This window comes from Heptranchias perlo, chromosome 1 (genome assembly GCF_035084215.1).
Source record: "Heptranchias perlo isolate sHepPer1 chromosome 1, sHepPer1.hap1, whole genome shotgun sequence".
NCBI lineage: Eukaryota > Metazoa > Chordata > Chondrichthyes > Hexanchiformes > Hexanchidae > Heptranchias > Heptranchias perlo.
The window spans coordinates 40825587-40848327 of NC_090325.1; positions in this window are offsets into that span (position 1 = coordinate 40825587).

Sequence of the window (22741 nt, forward strand, 5' to 3'; positions counted from 1 at the left end):
ATAGATATATAACACCATTCTTTCATCATGGCAGGGCCAAAATCCTCGAACTCCTTACCTAGCAGCATTGTGGGAGCACCTTCACCACACTGACTGCAGCAATTCAAGAAGAAGGCCCACTACCACCTTCTCAGGGGCAACTAGGAATGAGTAATAAATACTGGCCTTTCCAACGCCGCCCACATCCCAAGAATGAATTAAAAAAAGATACCGGGAGTTGGCTCACAGATGCTAGTGTTACAATATAAATTGGCATAAGCAGTGCACACTACAAGATCCTGAGTTTGCTTCCACAGCAAGAGAAGCAACAAGAATGATCCTAACATCAATTTGCATTTATATAACATCTTTAACGCAGCAAAATGTCCCAGGGTACTGCGGAGAAGTATAAGCAAAAATAGCACCGAGCCAAAGAAGGAGCTATTAGGATGGGTGACCAAAATCTTGGTCAAAGAGGAGGTTTTTAAGGAGGGTCTTAAAAGGAGGCAAGGGAGGTGGAGGGGTTTGGGGAGGGAATTCCTGAAAGTTGTACCTTAGTGGTTGAGGCATAGCTGCCAAAGATGGGGCAAAGGCAATAGGGTTGGACAGGAAGCCAAAGTCAGAAGAATGTAAGGTTGGGTGGGAGGGTGTAGGGGGCTGGGGGGTCGTAGGGCTGCATGAAGTTATAAAGATAGGAGATGGAGTAGATCAGGGAGGGATTTAAACATAAGGATGAGAATTTTAAATTTGAGAACTTGGGGGACCAGGAGCCAATGCATAATGAGGATGTTCCTAACTTGCATAATAAATGGGGTCTTGATCAGCCGAGCATACAATATTTATGCACGTGAAGTTAATGGAACATCAACATATGCCATTCTAATTACTTTGAAAAGAACACATCAGCAGTTATCCTTTGATGCATCAGATGTTATTCTCCTACCATTTTCTTTGCCTGCCAATCTCCTCTCCTGTCCTAAAAGCATGGTGGAGTACAGCTTCACCGATGACAGCTCTCCTCCGGTACATTGCCTTTTATGATATGTTTAATACCCTTTTGTAATTCAGCAGCTGAATGAAATGGAATAGTCAGCAAAAAGTTAGAAGGAATTATAAATAAGTGCTGAATTGAATTTAAAACAACAAATTAGCCATTTGGGGTTATTCACAAATAGCTACATTTTCACAATGTGGAGCACTTCATGTGGAAATGCATCTGAACTCATTTTTTTTTTAAAGTTCCAGAGACAGACCTGAAAACTATTGGTCAATAAATATAACATCTTACAGGGAAAAATATGGCTGAGAAATCTTGAAATGACTCTATGTGAATCTGAACAGAATAATCTCAAGGCCCAAGCATTAATAAAAGCATAACGTATTAAACAGCAGTCAAGAGTGAACTCATGAAAGGGAGGTGAAGTTTAACTAAACCACAGAAGATTGTTGACATGATGGACATACGGAATGCAGCTGATATATACTTGGATTTTCAGAGAGCATTTAACAAGGTTTCACATTGTTATATTTAGGATGTATTAAAATTCTTATGTTTGTGCACATTTCCTGTCTATGAAACTGTGTGAACTTTTTACCATCATAAATTCCTATGTCCACATTGCCGATGTACCACTTGCCATGCTGTAATTACATCCTCTCACCAGTGGTGGTACTGTAGCACTTTGGATTTACATCTGTAAACAATTTTACAACACCAAGTTATAGTCCAACAATTTTTATTTGAAATCTACAAGCTTTCGGAGGCTTCCTCCTTCGTCAGGTAAATGTTCAGGAGCTCCTGTAGACTACATGTAGACTACGTTTCACTGAATGGACCGGCTGCATTCAGAGTAAACCAATTTGGTAAAGGCATTAGGCTCCTTTATTTACAAATGCAAAGGGCTTATCGCCTGTTTCAGGCAAGCACCCTGGATGCCTCTTTTGATGCTTATATCAATATGGCGGGCACGCACTTCCGGTGCACACTTCCCAGCTCCCCCACAACTCCTACCATTTTGATCGCCCTGCACAACTATGCCACGGCAGAAGGTCTGGACCCTGACATACCGAAGGGGGAGCCAATTGAAACAGAAGATCCTGGACTGTGGGACCCAGAGCCATGGGACGTGACACATCTGCAGGAGGGTCAGGGTGGTCAGAGCACGGTTTGGGCTGCACACTTTACCCAATGATCATTCCCACAGATTCGCAACAAGAAGGAGGGTCAGACACGGCTCTCTTTAACTTCAAAGACTTACCATTACAAAAAAATGTCTCGTATGTTTAGTGAACATTAACTAGAAATTTTAACAACTAACTGTAAATGTATCCTGAAAATGTTAAACTATATTTAGACATTTGAACAAATTATTCCAGGAACTCCAATAAACCTCAAACAGGCCCTGAGCAAAATAGTTTAATTACAAACAGAGTTTTATAGCAATGTTAAACTCTTTGAACTACTTTAAAATTTGACCTACTATTTACAATGATAAACCTTTAATGAACATTATTCAACATTAGGAACCGTTGGAAACCTGAAACTTATGTAAACTTTAACAATTGTTTCAACTTTGCCAAACTTTGAAATTTAAATAAAGATTTAACCTCTTTGTATCAAAAAGGTTTTACGTAGCAGCAATAACAGTTATAAATCTAAGTAGTCATCGAACATGACATGACAGTGACGTTCACAATCTTCCAGCCAGGCAGCTTCCCTCCAAAACCCCCCCACAGAAAAAATAGGAAAAAGAGGAGGTCGTAGAGACAGGAATCATATTTCCCTTTACTCCCTCCAGGCACCACGCTTGGCCCCAGTGCCCTCCGGCCGACTGCTCCCCTGCACCACGTCCCAGTAAATTCAGTGTTGATTGTATCCCCTTAATAAATCCTGATGTTTCTCATCAGTGTGTTAGGCAAGTATTAAAGGCATCAGGCAATAAGGATAAAAGAGAGAACAAAACAAATTGTCTTAAAGTTACATAGACAATTTGCCCACCCTGCTTGTCAGCGTTTAAAGATCCTGATTAAAAGATGCAGGTGTAGTTGATGAGGAATATACGAGGCTCATAGAAGAGATTAGTGAGAACTGTGAATAAAGGCTTGGAAGCAACTGAAGACCAGGCTGCAGTATTCTATCCTCCACCACCTGGCTATCCAATTTATTACGCTCAGGACCAGAGGCCTGGGGCGTAATGGGAGGATGCCAGGCCGTGGGGGTCTGTGTTCAGTCCATGCTGACGACCCTATGCTCCTGGACCAGGGCTGCTGCTTGCTATGTCCCAGGAGGGAGATCCTGAGCTGCCTTGTGCAGCCTGTCGTGTACAGGTGGCACCATGCCTACTGTTGGGAGGCCAGAACCCTGACTCGTGCTGCCGCCTTTCCACTGTGGTGTTCGACTGGCACATTGGCAGCGTCAGTTCCCACAAGTCACGCCCTCCAGTCTGTCACCCAAAGCCTCAAGAGCAGAAGTTTGAGCTTCCATCAAGGTGGAAGCCCTGACTGCTCCCTCACCATCCCCTGCTGGACTACCTGCTGCATGTCGCAATGCAGCCACCACCTACTGCATTGCTTGTCGCATCTCTAATTATTGCCTGTGCAATGTTGGGGCTGAGCATTACAGCAGACTCAGAGACCACACCTGCGAGAAGCTCCACGTCATTGCTGATGGATCCCAGAGTCCTCATGCTCCTCTAATGCTCCGCCAGCAGACGCCTCCTGAGGCCTGCAGTCGTCAAATCAGATTCCACTAACTCACCAGTCAGTGGTAACCTTCTAGCCAGTTTCTCCGGAGAGGTGGTGGCATCCTCCAGTTTCACAAAGTCTCTCTGGTCCCTAAAACTGGTGCTGGAGAGGTGACATAGTCTTGAGGTGCTCGCTTGCCCTGGTGGAATGTGTCCACGCTGGTATCCGGATAAGAAGAGCCGAGTGACACCAACTCTGTTTGAGGGTGGCCTGAAGGTGGGGAAGAGGGTGGACTCCCAGGCAAGAAGGTAGGTGTGAGGCTCCGGCTTTCCTTTGCCCACTCATGTGCCAATTCAATGAGAACAAGTTGCATGGCAAAGCCAGGACCCACATTCTCCAGCTCCTCCAGAAGCTGCTCCCCTGCCCTCTCCTCCATCCTTGCCCCCTCCTTCACCTCCCCCTTGTGCCCATCCTCCTGGACAGCAACTGCCGTTTGGCACCTTGAATGACCTGTAGGAAGAAAAAAAGAGGGTTAGAGTAATTGCCTTTGCCACTTCTGAGATGTCCCATGGGAGACTGGGCCCCTATACTGGAGCATTGAGAGATAGAAAGCAGACTGGTGACAGGTACTCATCTGGCTCTGGACTCTCCCACCCCCCACCTTGGCCCCCACCATGGTCACAATGGTGAGACAACACACTAGCTCCACTATCTTCTCCTCATGGGGGTTCAGGTAGCACAGGTTTGGACCCACCACCTGTCCTTGACCTCTTCCAGGTATTTTGCACCATCTTGCCCTGCAAAGACAAAAAGAGAGAAACATTAGGCTTGCAGTCATTTGAATATGTGGAACAAGTGAAGGTGTAACTGATCTGCAATTTTCTCAGGGATTCTGCCTCATGGACTTGAGTTTGGTGCCCACGATGGCTGAGGAAGAAAGGGAGAGCACGGTGAGTGTCTTACCTTCCCTGCTCTGCTCAGGTCATTGAGTTTCTTATGACACTGCTCCACCATCCTGGGGACTATGGATGTGACACTCAGTGCCTCTGCCACTTCAGTCCATGGCCACCTCCTGGCCACATGTGAGGGCTGGGATGTGGGGGAGCTGAGGAGCCGATCCAGCCTTTCTGGCAGCCTTTTCTTAGGATTCAGCAGCACTCATCTGTGAGAAGGGAAAGAGTGAGACAATGGAGACTCTCAAATGAGCAATTTAAATGAATTCATGAAAAATCTTTAAGACAGAGAACTGTCTGCCAATTACCTTGCATTTCCCAGCCTCACTCTGAAGAATTTCCCCCCACCCCCAACTTTAGAGTGCTCCAACTTAACACTTTGAGGTCCCATTGGTTATGTTCAAATTATATTCAAATCACACTAGCCATTTCCACTGATTTACACTCATTTTTATTTACTGGCATATGCTAATGAGATTGGCAGGAAATTTTGGCGTAACTTGGGCAGAATGGGTGCAGGAATGGCCACAGTTTCGGGTGCAGCTTCAGGGTTATGCTCCCACAGGAAATTCCAGGCCGATTTTTAAAAATGCATCTCACTCCTCACTACCACCTCCAGAGTCCTGTTCCAAAGGTCAATCACCATCACCATCTTAGAAAAATAAAACTTCTAAACATCCAATCTCACTTCCTGCTCTCTCAATTTAAATAGGTGGCTCCTAGTTCTACCCGGCCCCATCACCTAAAACAATCTATCTCATCATTGTCTGTGTGCTGGTTTGGTTGTGTTTCTGGAGTTTCGTTTTTATTCATTCTCGGAATGTGGGCATCGCTGGCAAGGCTGGTGTTTATTGCCCATCCATAGTTGCCCTGAAAAAGTGGAGGTGGGCCTTCTTTATGAACTGCCACAGTCTGTATTCTTTGATACAACTGAGTGGCTTGCTAGGCCACTTCAGAGGGCAGTTAAGAGTCAACCACATGGTGTGACACTGGAGTCATATATAGGCCAGATAAGGTAAGGATGGCAGGTTTCCCTCCCTGAAAGCCATTAATGAACCAGTTGGATTATTACCACAATCTGGCAGCTTCATGGTCACTTTTACTGGCACCAGCTTTTTACTTCCAGACTTTTATAAACTGAATTCAAATTCCCAAAATATCGTGGTGGGATTTGTACTACACGTTATCAGGATTGTTAGTCTAGTAACATAACCACTACACTACCATATACAACATACTATAAGTACCCTGGGGTAGTGATATCAGCCATGTCAATTCTGATCACATGGTACAACATCTAGTGCTCAGAAATAGTTTCTTGCAAAATATCACCCTGATGCTGTCAAACTACTCTGGAGTCAGTTGTTTCATATCAATTTATTTTAACGCATTTCGTCTGGATTCGCAAGTCAAAGTTCAACTGATTTTTGCAACTAAACCAGAAATGTGATTTTTTTTTAATGTATGTTTGTGACTGTGATGAATTGATATTAACCATTAATTCAGTTTAATTTCCAGTCAAAGACTTTTTAATATTTTATATATAATATTAACACTGAAATTTACACTATAGAAAGAGAAATCCAGAAGTTAAATCGCAATTGCACCTCTATAACTGTAGAAGGACATAACTCCTGGTTTATGATTGTTAAGTTCAGGTGGACAAAGGGCCAAGCTTTGTTCCACAAATGTAAAATTTGCACTAACAGAAGCCACTTTGAACAAATGTCAAGAGCTAAACTGCAAGACCTACGAGACTGAAGCATATATGTCTGTTAAAAAGGTGTATGACTTGGAAACCAAGTGATCAGATGAGTAGGTATCTTAGCAACAAATCAGGAAGCGACCATGAATAATAATCAATTATGTTGGAAAGTTAACTTGTCAAGAAAGATCTTCAATTGATGTTAAAACCATGCAGGTGTATCCCATGCCCAAGGATACCTGAACATAAATTGTGACCAGCCAGTGATAAAGCAATGTTCCTCAGGTAGTGTTAATATAAACAGAGCTTTCAAATAAAACTTTTATAACAGTTATGAGTTTTGCTCCAGCCTAGCCCAACAACATTAAGCTTGCATGCCAAAGATGCCTGTTGGGGTTATGAGTAATAGAACAAGTGCACAGCTGAACATTTCAGAACTTCATATTTGATCAACACATCACAGCATAGTTAGCACATCAGAGGGAAATGAACAGTAATAATTGAGATCTAAGGATGCAACAAGAATATGATACATAAATGTCAAGGCTTTCCATTTGATTAGCATACCACTCATGGACTCATCCAGCTGCCTGGTGATTAATGCCACAGCTTTGTAATGTCTTTCAACCAATTTATTTTAGCACACTGTTCTTGGTTTGCTTTTGTACTATGAAAAGGGTGCCACTACTAATTGTTGGTAGAGAGAGAATTAAAGGCCTAACCTCCATCTCACGGCCTGATGAAGGGTCCCAGTCTACGTGGCCTGAAATCTTTAAAATACGCCACTGTCTAATCATCAGCTGAATAAAAGCTGACAAGAATTTTTTAAAATGAACTATTCTTAAAGATGTTTTTATTATGTTACCATACATGTGGATTCTATGATTCAAATCTGACCCTGCTTGGACCAGTATTGGATCAACAATGAGCACATCTGACATTGTTCAGCTTTATGGGAATGTACAAGTCAGCTGAAAAGAGCAGAAAACAATAAAGCTCAAGCTCATAAAAACATAGGAACAGTAGTAGGCCATTCAGCCCCTCAAGCCTACTCCACCATTCAATTAGATCATGGCTGATCTGTACCTCAAGTCCATTTACCTGCCTTAGCTCCATATCCCTTGATACCCTTACCTAACAAAAATCTATCGATCTCAGTCTTGAAAGCTCCAATTGTCCCATAGCCTTTTGGCGTAGAGAATTCCAGATCACTACTGCCCTTTGTGTGAAAAAGTACTTCCTGATTTTGCTCCTAAATGGCCTAGCTCTAATTTTAAGATTACATCCTCTCGTTCTTGATTTCCCTCATCAGTTTCTCAGTATATTAGCAACAAGTTACAAACCTTTAATTTATCCCAATTATTTTACTTGCTTTTCAAGTTTCACTTATATTGTGCCTGTGGTAAATGGATAGCTGTTTCTATTGATAGTTTAGTGCACACAAAGACATATTACAGTTCCACTCTGATTTAAAATGATCCCATCCTCCACAACTGATGGTTTCTGTGCTGACTAAATGCTGACTCTGTAGGTCAAGGAGCTTAATCAAAGGGCAAGTGATTTTATGGTCAAGGACATTGTTGCCAAACTGTAATCATCCCCATTATACTTCATCACACTCCAATAGCATCTAAAGTGTGGAAATACTTTACACATCATAGTAATTACTGCTTAAAATTTCTACTTAAAGCTGACTACTCATCATATTATTATGAGCCTGCTACTCAATGTCAGATTCGATCTGGCCTAAAAATTGCAATTGGTGCACGATTCAAGAGTCGAGTGTCGGTTACTACAAGTCTCTGAGGAATTTTCTCTTGCTGGCTTAACCATGAATGTCCTCGGACTTTCAGCTGCTGCGCCACCGCAACTTTGTCGGAAGTGTGTCGGAAACCCCTTTTACAACAATGTTACTATGGCCGATATTGCTGTTTTCAGTCTCTGGACAAAACTGTGGAAATTCTCTTCCAAAGTAGGCCAGCCAATGAGAAGGGAGCAGCAATAAATCAACTCTGAGCTGCAATTAAGATGATGCTCTCTAGATATCTCACCCCTGTGTCAATCACAGTATTGCCCATGCTCATGAACAACACACAGAGAACCAATTCTAATTCTACTCATGAGCTGACCTAGCAGAATTGGGTAAAGTCAGCTAGCTATTCTTGCTCTTTGAAGTGCTGCAAGAGTGCATTAATCCCAGTTCCATTTTAACTGGGATCATTGATTTGGCCACAAAATATTTCAGAACTTGTTTTGAAAGTTTTGTGCTGATGAAGGAGAGGATGCTGTCCCTGGCATCATTCCCATTTTGGGCTCACAATGTTAGCGTCAGTCACTCCGAGGTCACATTTAACATGGATTAAGTGCAGAGAGATCTTTCTACTCTCCCTTAGCAAAGTGCTTTAACCCCACCCTATCAAGTGGATTTCTTACACTACTTGCACAAACGTGACACTTTCGAACACTAGCCTTTCTCATGGTGTCTCTCAATGAAGCCACTGTTTTAATGGTGCAAATGTGACAGACGGCTAGCAACCATGAGCTGGCTCCAAGCCTTCAAGATACTAAATCTGGCTGTTTTATCCCAACAGCTGACTCATAGATGCAATCTTCTTTAAATCCATTAGTTTTCTCCCACAATTGAGAGAGCCCCATTTTGTACTGCAAATGCCGAGAACTGGCTCACAGACATTGATCTCCTGGAAACTAAACTAAAACAGCGTCAATATAGAATCACAGAAAATTTACAGCACAGACGGAGGCCATTCGGCCCATTGTGTCTACTTCGGCTGCAAAAGAGCTATCCAGCTTAATCCAACTTTCCAGCTCTTGGTCCATAGCCTTGTAGGTCACGGCACTTTAGGTGCACATCCAGGTACTTTTTAAATGAGTTGAGGGTTTCTGCCTCTACCATCCTTTCAGGCAGTGAGTTCCAGTCCCCTACTACCCTCTGGGTGAAAAAGATTTTCCTCAGCTCCCCTATAATCCTTTAATTCTATGCCCCCTGGTTATTGACCTCTCTGCTAAGGGAAGTAGGTCCTTTCTATCAAGTCTATCCAGGCCTCTTATAATTTTGTACATCTCAATTAAATCACCCCTCAGCCTCCTCTGTTCCAAAGAGAACAACCCTAGCCTATCCAATCTTTCCTCACAGCTAAAATTCTCCAGTCCTGGCAACATCCTCGTAAATCTCCTCTGTATGCTCTCTAGTGCAATTACATCCTTCCTGTAATGTGGTGACCAGGAGTGTACACAGTACTCAAGCTGTGGCCTAACTAGTGTTTTATACAGTTCCAGCATAACCTCCCTGCTCTTATATTATATGCCTTGGCTAATAAAGGAAAGTTTTCCATATGCCTTCTTAACCACCTTATCTACCTGTCCTGCTACCTTCAGGGATCCGTGGACATGCACTCTAAGGTCCCTCACTTCCTCTACACCTCTCAGTATCCTCCCATTTATTGTGTACTCACTTGCCTTGTTTTCCCTCCCCAAATGTATTATCTCACACTTCTCCGGATTGAATTCCATTTGCCACTTTTCTGCCCACCTGACCAGTCCATTGATATCTTCCAGAAGTCTACAGTTTTCCTCCTCACTATTGGCCACATGGCCAATTTTTGTATCATCTGCAAACTTCTTAATCATGCCCCCTACATTTAAGTCCAAATCATTAATATATATCTCAAAAAGCAAGGGACCTAGTACTGAGCCCTGCTGAACCCCACTGGAAACAGCCTTCCAGTCACAAAAACACGTGTCAACCATTACACTTTGCTTCCTACCACTGAGCCAATTTTGGATCCAACTTGCCACTCTCCCTTGGATCCCACATACATTTTTGACCAGTCTGCCAGGTGGGACCTTGTCAAAAGCCTTGCTAAAATCCATGTAGACTTCATCAAATGCACTATCCTCATCAACCCTCCTTGTTACCTCCTCAAAAAATTCAATCAAGTTAGACACGACCTTCCCTTAACAAATCCTTAACTGTCCTTGATTACTCTGTGCCTTTCTAAGTGACGGTTCACCCAGGGGGCTTTAGATTTGGCAGCCCCACCCTTTTTCTTTGTGGGAACATGTTTACTCTGCACCCCTTGAATCTCCCCCTTGAATGCCTCCCACTGCTCTGACATTGATTTACCTTCAAGTAGCTGTTTCTAGTCCACTTTTGCTAAATCACTTCTTAGCTTAGCAAAATTTGTCTTTCCCCAATTGAGATCTTCTACTCCTGTTCTATCTTTGTCCTTTTCCATAACTATGCTAAAACTAACTGAATTATGATCACTACCACCAAAATATAAAAGCAACTTGATATTGTCAAATCGGTACCAAATTAGAGGCAGCTTCACGCTGTAGTGGCTGAAGACTGTGCAAACTCGCAGAATCCTCATAGTCAGCAGAAAGAAAAGATTTTTACCTCATTAGTCAGGGCTGGCTTTGAACGTAGGTCCTATAGATTATCAAACAGCAAGGTAGTCCATTGAAGCACCTCGTCTTTCAGAACATTACTCTCTATAAATTGTATTCATTCTTATCTACTAATTGCAGATTCCTACTGCCTATTTTAACATGTTTCAGTATGTTGACTTAGAAAATCAGACAAAGCAATTTTGAAGAATATATCAGATATAAAATGCATTTAATTATCACATTGCTGCTAACTACACCTAAAGGCATAATTATTGGGTGGTGTGAAAATAAAAGAGAGAAGTTCCATGGTATTGAATGAAAATCAAGTGAGTTCTAATCACAATTGATACCAAGTTGTCTATTAATTGCACAGATTTGATTCCCACTGTGTTGGTGACTATGGTGATGTGTCTTTTCATAAATTAATAATAGGGCCAAATGCAAATCATTTGAATAGCTTTGTTGTAAATCTGAATTGGAGGATGAAGTGGGTGATCTTCATCTGTCTTTGTGTTGCACGATTTGGAAGAAAACAAGTATGTCTTGTTTACTTTTGCTTCAGTCAAGAACAGGCTTCTGCTACATAGGAACATAGGAACAGGAGTAGGCCATTCAGCCCCTCGTGCCTGCTCCGCCATTTGATAAGATCATGGCTGATCTGTGATCTAACTCCATATACCCGCCTTTGGCCCATATCCCTTAATACCTTTGGTTGCCAAAAAGCTGTCTATCTCAGATTTAAATTTAGCAATTGAGCTAGTATTAATTGCTGTTTGCGGAAGAGAGTTCCAAACTTCTACCACCCTTTGTGTGTAGAAATGTTTTCTAATCTCACTCCTGAAAGGTCTGGCTCTAAATTTTAGACTGTGCCCCCTACTCCTAGAATCCCCAGCAATAGCTCCCTGAAGTGTAAAGTCAATGGCCTAGGATTTCCTGAAAACTTGCACCAAAACAGCGGTGTAAGTATGGTGTAATGCCGATTTTTAGCATGAAAGATCAAGGAAATTCGGTATGAATCACTTAGGCCAGAGTTTCCTCAATTGTTTGCACCGATTCAGTGAAACCTCTGCTGAAACTCTCTGTCGCTTGTTAACATAGCTCAGCCCCCCATGCAAAAGAGCAGAGAACTCATGTTTCCTGCTTTGATGTCCGTTCTGAACAGATGTAAATTTACGTCTAAAATCCGAGCAGTGACAGAACGGGGCATTGCAAGGAAAGCCCGGAAAGACCATTTAAAACAGCACTGGGGAAATCTGAATGGTAACAGAGGGGAACACTATGGGACAGGCCCGACGAGAGCAATTAAACACAGCGCAAGGGGATTTTGAGCGGTGACAGAGCGGACCATCATGGGAAAGGCCTGGAGGGAGCATTTAAAACAGCATGGAGAGCATCCAACTGGTAACAGAGAGGAGAATCATGGGAAAGGCCTGGAGGGAGCATTTAAAACAGCATGGAGAGCATCCAACTGGTAACAGAGAGGAGAATCATGGGAAAGGCCTGGAGGGAGCATTTAAAACAGCACGTAGAGAATCTGAGTGGTAACAGAGAGGAGAATCATGGGAAACGCCCAGAGGGAGCATTTAAAACAGCACAGAGGGAATCTGAGTGGTAACAGAGAGGAGAATCATGGGAAAGGCAAAGAGAAACAATTTAAACACAGCACAGAGGGAATCCAAGTGAAGACAGAATGGAAACAAACGGGGCGAAGAATTTGAGAAAGGGACATCATAGTTAATACAGAGGGAGGAGCAGCGGAGCCCGAGGAATAAAAGCTTAATATTGAATTATTTATTCACGCTTTAAAATTTAACTATATAGTAGATTAAGGAGCTACTTAACTTAAAATAAATAATACATAAGAGTCAAGGACAAAAACCAAACTATCAGCTTTAAGTAAACAGGCGGCATAGGCTAAATATACTAAACTGAGCAGTAGAAGTAACTAACAGAAATCAAATTAAATCCCTCAATAATCATTTTTTTTTTATTCGTTCACGGGATGTGGGCGTCGCTGGCGAGGCCAGCATTTATTGCCCATCCCTAATTGCCCTCGAGAAGGTGGTGGTGAGCCGCCTTCTTGAACCGCTGCAGTCCGTGTGGTGAAGGTTCTCCCACAGTGCTGTTAGGAAGGGAGTTCCAGGATTTTGACCCAGCGACAATGAAGGAACGGCGATATATTTCCAAGTCGGGATGGTGTGTGACTTGGAGGGAAACGTGCAGGTGGTGTTGTTCCCATGCGCCTGCTGCTCTTGTCCTTCTAGGTGGTAGAGGTCGCAGGTTTGGGAGGTGCTGTCGAAGAAGCCTTGGCGAGTTGCTGCAGTGCATCCTGTGGGTGGTGCACACTGCAGCCACAGTGCGCCGGTGGTGAAGGGAGTGAATGTTTAGGGTGGTGGATGGGGTGCCAATCAAGCGGGCTGCTTTATCTTGGATGGTGTCGAGCTTCTTGAGTGTTGTTGGAGCTGCATTCATCCAGGCAAGTGGAGAGTATTCCATCACACTCCTGAATTGTGCCTTGTAGATGGTGGAAAGGCTTTGGGGAGTCAGGAGGTCAGTCACTCGCCGCAGAATACCCAGCCTCTGACCTGCTCTAGTAGCCACATTATTTATATGGCTGGTCCAGTTAAGTTTCTGGTCAATGGTGACCCCCAGGATGTTGATGGTGGGGGATTCGGCGATGGTAATGCCATTGAATGTCAAGGGGAGGTGGTTAGACTCTCTCTTGTTGGAGATGGTCATTGCCTGGCACTTATCTGGCGCGAATGTTACTTGCCACTTATGAGCCCAAGCCTGGATGTTGTCCAGGTCTTGCTGCATGCGGGCTCGGACTGCTTCATTATTTGAGGGGTTGCGAATGGAGCTGAACACTGTGCAGTCATCAGCGAACATCCCCATTTCTGACCTTATGATGGAGGGAAGGTCATTGATGAAGCAGCTGAAGATGGTTGGGCCGAGGACACTGCCCTGAGGAATTCCTGCAGCAATGTCCTGGGGCTGAGATGATTGGCCTCCAACAACCACTACCATCTTCCTTTGTGCTAGGTATGACTCCAGCCACTGGAGAGTTTTCCCCCTGATTCCCATTGACTTCAATTTTACCAGGGCTCCTTGGTGCCACACTCGGTCAAATACTGCCTTGATGTCAAGGGCAGTCACTCTCACCTCACCTCTGGAATTCAGCTCTTTTGTCCATGTTTGGACCAAGGCTGTAATGAGGTCTGGAGCCGAGTGGTCCTGGCGCAACCCAAACTGAGCATCGGTGAGCAGGTTATTGGTGAGTAAGTGCCGCTTGATAGCACTGTCGACGACACCTTCCATCACTTTGCTGATGATTGAGAGTAGACTGATGGGGCGGTAATTGGCCGGATTGGATTTGTCCTGCTTTTTGTGGACAGGACATACCTGGTCAATTTTCCACATTGTCGGGTAGATGCCAGTGTTGTAGCTGTACTGGAACAGCTTGGCTAGAGGCGCAGCTAGTTCTGGAGCACAAGTCTTCAGCACTACAGCTGGGATGTTGTCGGGGCCCATAGCCTTTGCTGTATCCAGTGCACTCAGCCGTTTCTTGATATCACGTGGAGTGAATCGAATTGGCCGAAGACTGGCTTCCGTGATGGTGGGGATATCGGGAGGAGGCTGAGATGGATCATCCACTCGGCACTTCTGGCTGAAGATGGTTGCAAACGCTTCAGCCTTGTCTTTTGCACTCACGTGCTGGACTCCGCCATCATTGAGGATGGGGATGTTTGCAGAGCCTCCTCCTCCTGTTAGTTGTTTAATTGTCCACCACCATTCACGACTGGATGTGGCAGGACTGCAGAGCTTTGATCTGATCCGTTGGTTGTGGAATCGCTTAGCTCTGTCTATAGCATGTTGCTTCCGCTGTTTAGCATGCATGTAGTCCTGAGTTGTAGCTTCACCAGGTTGGCACCTCATTTTTAGGTACGCCTGGTGCTGCTCCTGGCATGCTCTTCTACACTCGTCATTGAACCAGGGTTGATCCCCTGGCTTGTTGGTAATGGTAGAGTGAGGAATATGCCGGGCCATGAGGTTACAGATTGTGCTGGAATACAATTCTGCTGCTGCTGATGGCCCACAGCGCCTCATAGATGCCCAGTTTTGAGCTGCTAGGTCCATTCTGAATCTATCCCATTTAACACGGTGGTAGTGCCACACAACACGTTGGATGGTGTCCTCAGTGCGAAGACGGGACTTCATCTCCACGAGGACTGTGCGGTGGTCACTCCTACCAATACTGTCATGGACAGATGCATTTGCGACAGGTAGATTGGTGAGGACGAGTTTAAGTAAGTTTTTCCCTCGTGTTGGTTCGCTCACCACCTGCCGCAGGCCCAGTCTAGCAGCTATGTCCTTCAGGACTCGGCCAGCTCGGTCAGTAGTGGTGCTACCGAGCCACTCTTGGTGATGGACATTGAAGTCCCCCACCCAGAGTACATTTTGTGCCCTTGCTACCCTCAGTGCTTCCTCCAAGTGGTGCTCAACATGGAGGAGGACTGATTCATCAGCTGAGGGAGGACGGTAGGTGGTAATCAGCAGGAGGTTTCCTTGCCCATGTTTGACCTGATGCCATGAGATTTCATGGGGTCCAGAGTCAATGTTGAGGACTCCCAAGGCAAATGAGCACGAGATATCAATAAATAACTGCGGTACAATGAATATGGCATATGGGCAGGGTGGGGGCAGCTACCTGAATAAGAGTTATGTACACAAATGCACATAGCATAAGAAATAAAACAAATGAGTTTGAAGCACAAATTCAGCTTAAAGGATTTGATGTAGTAGCTACTACAGAGATCTGGCTACAAGCTGGGCATGATTGGGAGCCAAATATTCCAGGCTATAGGATCTTCAGAAAGGACAGGGAAATTGGGCGAGGAGGATTAGCAATATTGATAAAAGACACAACTACAGCAGTGGAAAGTAAGGATTTCAGTAAGGATGAACAGGAACATAGGAACATAGGTACAGGAGTAGGCCACTTAGCCCCTTGAGCTTGTTCCACCTTTCAATGAGATCATGGCTGATCTGTGATCTAATTCCACATACCTGCCTTAGCCCCATATCCCTTAATACCTTTGGTTAACAAAAATCTATCAATATCAGATTTAAAATTAACAATTGAGCTAGCATCAACAGTCGTTTGCAGAAGAGAGTTCCAAGCTTCTACCACCCTTTGCTTTTCCTAATTTCACACCAGAAAGTCCTGGCTCTAATTTTTAGGCTATGTCCCCTAGTCCTAGACTCCCCAACCTACGGAAATAATTTCTCTCTATCTACCCTATCAGTTTCCCTTAATATCTTGAAAACTTCGATCAAATCACCCCTTAACCTTCTAAATTCCAGGGAATACAACCCTAGCTTGTGTAATATCACCTCATAATTTAACCCTTGGAGTCCAGGTATCATTCTAGTAAATCTACGCTGCACTGCCTCCAAGGCCAATATATCCTTCCTAAGGTGCAATACCCAGAACTGAACACAGTAGGTGTGGTCTATCTAACAAAGGCTTTGTATAGCTGTAGCAAAACTTCTACCCCCTTGTATTCTAGTCCTCTAGATTTAAAGGCCAGCATTCCATTAGCCTTTTTGATTATTTTCTGTACCTGTCCATGACATTTTAATGATCTATGTACATGGACCCCTAAGTCTCTTTGGACCTCCACTCTTTCGAGCTTTTCACCATTTAGAAAGTACTCTGATCTATCCTTTTTGGGTCCAATGTGGATGACCTCACACTTGCTTACATTGAAATCCATTTGCCACAGTTTCGTCCATTCACTTAATCTATTAATGTCTCTCTGTAATTTTATGTTTCCATCTATACTGCTTACAATGCTGGCTATCTTTGTATCATCGGCAAACTTGGATATGTGGCTCTCGATCCTGTCATCTAAGTTGTTCATAAATACAGTGAATAGTTGAGGCCCCAACACAGATCCCTGTGGGACACCACTAGTCGCATCCTGCCAATTTGAGCACCTGCCCATTATCCCTATTCTCTGTCTCCTGCCACTCAGCCAATTTCCTAACCAGGTCAAAAACTTGCCCTCAATTCCATGAGCTTCAACTTTAGCTAACAGTCTCTTATGAGGGACTATATCAAATGCCTTCTGGAAGTCCATATAAATAACATCCATAGACATTCCTCTGTCCACTACTTTAATCGCCTCTTCAAAAAATTCAATCAGGTTCATCACGCATGACCTACCCTTTACAAATCCATGCTGACTCTTTCTGATCAGCAGAAAATTTTCAAGGTGTTCAGTCACTCTATCCTTAATTATAACTTCTAGTAATTTCCCAACAATCGATGTTAGGCTAACTGGTCTATAATTTTGTGGTTTCCCTCTCTCACCTTTCTTAAATAGCAAAGTGACAAATGCAATTTTCCAATCTAAAGGAATGGTTCCTGTATCAAGAGAACTTTAAATGTTTATAATCAGGGCATCTGCAATGTTCTCACCTACTTCCTTTAAAACCCTGGGATGGAAACCATCTGGTCCTGGGGATTTGTCACTCTTTAGAGCCATTAGTTTCTTCAATACTGTTAATTTGCTTATGTTAATTATGGTGAGTCCCCATCCCTGATTCAAAATTAATTTCCTTGGGGTGTCCAGCATGCTATCCTCTTCCTCGACTGTAAATACTGATGCAAAGTCATTATTTAACATGTCCACCATTTCCTCATTTTCATTTACAATATCACCATTATCAATTTTTAAGGGGCCCACATTGTTCTTGATCACACTCTTTTTCATAATATAATTGCAAAAAATGTTTGTGTTGATTTTGATATCCCTAGCAAGTTTCTTTTCATAGTCCCTTTTTGTAGCTTCTACTGTCTGTTTTGTCACCCTTTGCTGTTCTTTGTATCTCTCCCAGTTGCCAGGATCTGTGCTATTTTTTGCATTTTTGTATGCTTTTTCTTTTAGTTTTATGTTGTCCCTTACCTCTTTTGTCATCCATGGCTGTATTTTTTGGCAAGCAGAGCTCTTGCCTCTTAGGGGTATAAACTGGTTCTTGATCACGTTAAATTCTTTTTTGAACACCTCCCACTGACCTTGTGTCGTTTTACCCATTAACAGATTTGCCCAGTTTACTGTGGACAGTCACTGTCTCATCTCATTGAAGTCGGCTTTACCTAAATTTAACATCTTAGTAGTTGATACGGGTTTCTCACTTTCAAATACAACGTTGAACTCAATCATATTATGATCGCTATTAGATAAAGATTCACGCACCGTTAGCCTGTTAACTAAATTTGGCTCATTATTCATTATTAAATCTAATATGGCCTGCCCCTTTGTTGGTTCTAGGACATATTGCTGCAGAAAGCTGTCCTGAACATACTCAAGAAACTCACTACCTTTCTGACATGAGCTCGTCTACTTATTCCAATCAATATGAAAGTTAAAACCCCCCCATTAAAACCAATTTGCCTTTGCTACATGCTTGTCTAATCTCTGCATTTATACATTCTGCCACTTCGCAGCTGCCACCAGGGGGCCTATATACAACCCCCACAACAGTCTTAAATCCTTTTCTATTTTTTAATTCTATACATAAAGTCTCCACTGCCTGCTTACTTCTTGTTACAGCCTCTCTTATCATTGAAGTAATTTCATCCTTAATCACTAAGGCTACTCCTCCCTCTCTACCAGTTTCCCTCTTCTTCCTATAGACATTGTAACCTGGTATATTCAGTTCCCAGTCCTGACCATCTTGCAGCCATCTTTCAGTAATGGCTACCATGTTGTACCCAGTGCAGTGGAAACAGTATGGATATAATTAAGGAACAGTAAAGGATACAAATGTCTGGTGGGAGTTGTCTATGGAACTCCTGATGGTAATGATGTAGTTGGGGAAGGTATAAATAGGGAGATCAGGGATGCATGTAGCAGAAACAATGTGGTTACTATGGGAGATTTTAATTTTCACTTAGACTGGAAGAAACAGAATAGTTCAAGTAGTAAAGGCAATGAATTTCTAGAATACAATTAGGGTTTTCTGGAATAGCTTTTAGAACCGACAAGGGATAAGGCCATACTAGATTTACTGATGAGTAACAAATCAAAATTACTTAATAATCTGAATGTAAAGGAATATCTTGCAAAGAATTAACTTAATATGATTGAATTTGATGTTAGGTTTGAGAGGAAGAAGAAAGAGTCACAAACCAAGGTTTTCAATTTAGCAGACTTTGAGGGGGATGAGAAATAAATTGACCAGAGTAAACTGGGCTGTATTTAATGGGTAAACCTACAGACAAACAGTGGGAAGCTTTCAAATAATTTCTTGGTAAAATACAAAACCAGTATGTATGCCTAAAAGCCAAAAGTTCCACTTGTGCAGTTAAGTAACCATAGTCAACAAGCTAGATAAAGGACAGTACCAAGCTAAAAGAAAAGTCTTACATGATGCCCCCACAGCAGGACATCAATAACCCAGTAACACATTAGAGCGCCTAAACCAGGTCATAGAATCATAGAATCTTACAGCACGAAAGGTGACCATCCAGCCCATCATGTCTCTGCCGGCTCTTTTAAAGAGCTGACCAATTTAGTCCCACACCCCAGCTTTTTCCCCATAACCATGTAAATTAGACCTCTTCAAGTACATGTCCAATTGCAATTTTGAAAGTTCCTATGGAATCTGCTTCCACCACCCTGTCAGGTCGTGTGTTCCAGATCTTGACAACCCCCGGGGGAAAAGATTTCTCCTCATTTCCCCTCTAGTTGTTTTGCCAATTATTTAAAATCCATGACCTCTGGTTACCAACCCACTTGCCAGAGGAAACAACTTCTCCCTATTTGCTCTATCAAAACCCCTCACAATTTTGAATACCTCTATTAGGTCTCCCCTTAACCTTCTCTGCTCGAAGGAGAACAATCCCAGCTTCTCCAATCTCATCACATAACTGAAGTCCCTCATCCCTGGTATCATCCTGGTAAACCTCCTTTGCACCCTCTCCAGGGCCTTGATATCCTTCTTAAAGTATGGTGCCCAGAATTCTACACAATATTCGAGCTGAGGACTAACCAATGATTCGTAAAGGTTTAGCATGACTTCCGTGCTTTTTATTCAATGACCCTATTTACAAAGCCAAGTATCCCATACGCTTTCCTAACTGCCTTATCAACTTGCCCTGCTGTCTTCAAAGATTTGTGAATATGCACCCCCAGGCCCCTCTGCTCTTGCACCCCTCTCAAAATAGGACCATTTAGATTATACTGCCTCTCCATGTTGTTTCTCCCACAGTGCATCACTTCACAATTATCCACATTAAATTGCATCTGCCATGTGTCTGCCCATTTCACCAGTCTGTCTTTGTCCACCTGAAGTCTGCTACTATCCTTCTCACTATTTACTACATTGCCAAGCTTTTTATCAATCACGAACTTCGAAATTGTACTCCCTATACCCAATTCCATGTCATTTATATATAGTGTCCTCTTTTTCTGAGGATGCCTTTTCTTTAATTAACTGTAAGGAGACATTGGGTTGCGCCAGGGACATCAAACAAAAAACCTAACAAAGGTACCCCCTTTTTAAAGGGACACAACTATTAGAAAACTAAATCATAAAAAAAAACAAAGGAAACGTATCAAATTAAATAATAATATTGTGTCCAACATGCCCTCCAGTCCCTGCGGTGCCCGCCGGTTGCGGAAGGCCTCAAGCGTATCGGCGGACACCGCGTCTTCCTTCTCCAGGGCCACCCGGGCACAAACAAAGCACCAGAAGAATTGCAGGCAGACAGAGCGATCACCCGCATGCTATTTCATCCCAGATTCCAATATCAAGAATATGCTCCTGCAACATATTTGTCCTGCTGTCAGGCCATGGATCAACCTCCGGATTGACCATGTGAGTCCCATCCTGCAGTGATCGCTACATCATAGTGGAGGTGGACACTTTCTCCAAGTGGTTGGAAGGGTGCCCTGTGCCTCATAACACTGCACAAGGGATGGCAAAAATCCTAGCTATAGGGATTGTAAATTCAAAATTTCAGTTGATTGGACCCCAAGCTGTGACAGTAACAAGAGATTGATGTTAATTAAGCCAGTTTATTGACTGTCATTCAACAATATAAATATTTAAAAGTGATGCTTACAACTGCGAAGCCCAGTCCAGATCGCAAGGTGATAAAGCCATTGTCCTGGGAGAGCCGAAGTGACTATCTTGGTGCATCTTTGTCCTCTCCATCTTCATGTTGCTGGTCAATAGTTGTCAGCACTCGGTGGTTAGCTAGTCCACTGTTGTGCCCTTTTGGTCTCCTTCTCAAGCTTGTGGTATCTTTCTTTTATACTTTCCAGTGGGTTGTTGTGTATCTTGCCATTTATAGGTCTTCTCATTTCTGTCGAGAAGGTTCTCGTTCCTATCTGGTCTTTCTGATAAAAATCACAATCATAAGAGCATTCCTCCTTCTGGCACTAGACACAATTATCAGTTGTGGTTGATACAATTAATACAGTTCAGTTGTGGTTATATCGAATTACATCGAGTCTACAGCACAGAAACAGGCCATTCGGCCCAACTGGTCTATGCCGGCGTTTATACTCCGCACGAGCCTCCTCCCTCCATGCTTCATCTAACCCTATCAGCATACCCTTCTATTCCTTTCTCCCTCATGTTCTTATCTAGCTTTCCGTTAAATGGATCTATGTTATTTGCCTCAACTACTCCTTGTGGTAGCGAGTTCCACATTCTTACCACTCTTTTTGGGTAAAGAGGTTTCTCCTGAATTCCCTATTGGATTTATTAGTGACTACCTTACATTTATGACCTCTAGTTTTGGACACCTCCACAAGTGGAAACATTTTCTCTAAGTCTGCCCTATCAAACCCTATGGTTCTCTTAAAGACCTCTAAGAGGTCACCCCTCATCTTTCTCTTTTCTAAAGAAAAGAGACCCAGCCTGTTTAGCCTTTCCTGTTAAGTAAATCCTCTCAGTTCTGGTATCATTCTTGTGGATCTTTTTTGCACCTTCTCCAATGCCTATATTTCCTTTTTATAATATGGAAACCATAACTGTGCACAATACTCCAAGTGGGTCTAACCAAGGTTCTATACAACTTTTCTGCTTTTCACTTCTATCCCTCTAGAAATGAGCCCCACTGCTTGGTTTGCCTTTTTTATTGCCTATTAACCTGCATCACTACTTTTAGTGATTTGTGTATCTGTACCCTGAGATCACTTTGCTCCTCTACCCTATTTAGACTCTGATTATCCAAGCAGTATGTGGCCTCCTTATTCTTCCTACCAAAATGCACCACCTCACACTTACCTATATTGAAATTCATTTGCCAATTACAGGCCCATTCTGAAAGTTTATTAATGAGTTCTTGCATTTTGGCACATTCTTCCTTTATATTAACTATACCCCCTAATTTGGTGTCGTCCGCAAATTTTGCAATTGTACTTCCGATTCCCGAGTCCAAATCATCAATGTAAATTGTAAACAACAGTGGCCCAGTGCCGATCCCTGTGGAACATCACTTCCCACCTGTTGCCAGTCTGAGTAGCTACCCTGAACCCTTATTCTCTGTTTTCTGTTTCATAGCCAGCTTGCTATTCATTCTGATACCTTTCCCTGTTCAATTACGGTTTTGCCTGACAATCTTTGATTTCAATTTACCCGGGCCAGATCTGTTCTCATCCCACTAAAATTGGCCCTCCTCCAATTGAGTATTTTTCCTTAGCGTGGTCCATGTCCTTTTCCATAGCTCTTCTCAACCTTATGATACTGTTTTTGCTGTTCCCTAAATGTTCCCCCACTGACACTTGCTCCACTTGGCCAGATGGCAGCAGGAAGTTACAAAGGGACGTAGGCAGATTAAGTGAGTGGGCAAAACTGTGGCAGATGTAGATCAATGTGGGTAAGTGTGAGGTCATCCACTTTGGACCAAGAAAGACAAATTGGAATATTTTCTTAATGATGAGAGATTAGGAAATATGAAGGAGCAAAGGGATTTGGGTGTCCAGGC